The sequence below is a fragment of the Cynoglossus semilaevis genome, chromosome 12, assembly GCF_000523025.1.
Source record: "Cynoglossus semilaevis isolate Cse_v1.0 chromosome 12, Cse_v1.0, whole genome shotgun sequence".
In the NCBI taxonomy this organism is placed as follows: domain Eukaryota; kingdom Metazoa; phylum Chordata; class Actinopteri; order Pleuronectiformes; family Cynoglossidae; genus Cynoglossus; species Cynoglossus semilaevis.
Window position 1 is genome coordinate 5,230,930 of NC_024318.1, and position 2,665 is coordinate 5,233,594.

At 39.2% G+C, this 2,665-nt stretch overlaps 1 long non-coding RNA gene across 2 annotated transcripts in view; it reads left to right on the forward strand.

The window, feature by feature from the left end:
- Positions 1–2,249, forward strand: part of LOC107989318 (uncharacterized) — an 8,627-nt gene extending 6,378 nt beyond the window's left edge. For both annotated transcript variants that reach the window (XR_001760817.2, XR_001760818.2), the window contains exon 5: positions 1,577–2,249. This is a non-coding gene — a long non-coding RNA (uncharacterized LOC107989318). The remainder of the gene's footprint in view (positions 1–1,576) is intronic.
- The last annotated feature ends 416 nt before the right edge of the window (positions 2,250–2,665 follow it).

Here is a 2,665-nt window from a genome sequence, read left to right on the forward strand (position 1 = left end):
CTCCACCACCTACATACACACCAATGTTTGATAAGCGGGAGGGATAATGGAGACTTAAATCAGTCAAACATAAACACTTCCATCACGGCCTGACATCTGTCATCCAGAGCTAATAGACTCAGCTCTGAATAATGAATGAACATTTCATTTTCTCTCTCTCTCTCTCTGTCTCTCTCTCTCTCACACACACACACACACACACACACACACACACAGCGCAGGCCGCAGATGTAGGTCAGGCCTGTAGTGATCTGGGTTTGTTACTGAATCAAATAGAATTTTACTGTATGTGTGTGTGTGTGTGTCTGTGTGTCTGTGTGTGTGTGTGTCTGTGTGTCTGTGTGTGTCTGTGTGTGTGTGTGTTTTGACGGGTTCACAGTTCACACACACACACACCGGCCGACGCTCTATCGAGGTTTCAGTCTAGAATCATTTTACGTGACGATCTGTGTCAATAATTACGACACAACAAACAATAAGAAATTAATGCGCGCGTTAGTGAAGTTTGAATTAAAAAAAAAAGTTTCACATTAACAAACTAAAACTGTGACGTCAGTGAGACACGGTTCACCCCCGTGAACGGAACCTACAAATAATCTGACAGATTAAAAGTTGTCGATGTTTTCTCTGTTATTTGTTGCCGTGAATCGTCGTCAGTGACGCAGCGAAACAGCTTCATACATTTATTACAGATTATAATTTAATTCACATTCCCTGGAATGTTGTTTAACAATTTTGTAATTTTTTTTGGGACACTTGGATTTATTTTTTATATTTTACTGTCCTGTGATCTTGAAAAAGTGTTAAGCGGCAGAATAATAATAAAAAATAAAATAAAATAAAATATGAACTCCGTCTAAAATGTCGAAGAAGAAAAAGAAAAAAAAAGAACGACCTACAAGTAGAATATTAAAACAAATTATAAATAATTAATGACAAAATAGAGGAGTTACAAATACATGCAATTATGTAGAAATATATGTACACATTAAAAATATTTCAATGTCAGTATATATGTATATATTTATATCTGCATACATGTATACTGACGGGTTTATATAGTTTTAAATATATATAAATATATATTTAAAACTTTATGTGTGTAGGTGTGTGTGTGTGTGTGTGTATCCGATCCAGGTTAGGGAAAAAAACAATGAACTTTCACTATATATGTGTATATATGTGTGTGTGTGTGTGTTAATCACATATAGTTTAATCTTCTACATATATGCATATATATATGTATGTATACAGATACATACACAAATATATACATATACTTATATACTCATGTGTGTATGTGTGTGTTCTCCCTGTCCTCCTCCTCCTCCTCCTCCTCCTCCTCCTCTTCCTCCGTGTTCCTGCGGTGTCGTGCAGAGGTAACCGGAAATATTCTCTCTGAGTGTAAGGTCGCGGGTTCACGGCGGGGTCACTGAGACCCGAGTACGGCTCCTGTTTGGGTTTTAGCTCCTCTCCTCACTGCTCCTCTTCCTTCCTGCCGTCCTCGGCCGCACCGACCCCGTCCCCGCTCTCACCCTGTTTGTTTTTCTGACTCTGTGAAATCTTCGCCCGGCAGGAAAACCAGCCGCAGGCCCGACGTCAGAGGCTGGAGGTCCGTGGATCCTCCCTGACTCCTGCACGGGCCCTTTGTGTCGGCGGAGCGGAGTCTATTTCTGTCCCACCACAGACGGAGGGAGTGACGGAGCAGCTCCGCTCTCTCCTCCACTCCTCCACCTGGATCTCCGCACTCAATCTTTAATAAACACCAGCAGCCTGGCACCATGACGGAGCACGGGTGACGAGTCTGTGCAAAAATGAAATAAAGTTCATGCACTTCGACATGTCAAAACCAAATGCTGAGAGTTTTAGGGGAAACAGAAAAAAAGAAAAGAAAATTAAATAAATTAAATAATTGAAATGTGACTTTTTTTTCTTCTGAGAACAAGAATGTTTTGTTTTAAATCGTGAGATTAAAAAAAGAGAGAGAGTCAAAAACAGGTCAGGACCACAGATGGAAAAGTTTCTTGCACGACTGCACGATTAAATTATTCATATATTATGTTGTGTTTTTATAAAACATTTCCTTATTTCCTTCTGTTTTCTCACCATCATCAAACATGTAAAGTCTCTCACTTCAGTCTCTTTTATCTGAGCTTCGTCACAGTGACGTCATGGAGGAAATCGACATGAATTCATTCATTCATTCATTTTTGTCACAGATGTTCCTCTGATTTCACGGGTCAGGTGACCGCCCTGTTCTTACAGTTAACCCTCTGACTCACGAAGAAGAAATGTGGGTTTTTCAAATGATTATTATATTCACGTTTCATATGGATAAAAAAAATCACACACACACAGTGTGAAACAGACGCGTCTATAATTATTAAATATTCTACATTTGTACAGACATGGGGGTGAGGGGGTCTTTGGTGGTGGGAGGGGGCACTGTGGTTTATTTATTTATTTTTTTTAAATCAAGGAGTGCAGGTGTTCTTCTACAGGAACATTTCTCCACAACATACACCACCACCAGGTGTAGCTAAACCTCACATAGTGTCTCTTCAAGCTACGGTCAGAAAAAAATAAAATAAAAATCTGACACTTTTAATTATTTCAAATTAATTAAATCAAACGACTGAGTTTGAGATTGGAGGAATTAAATCAA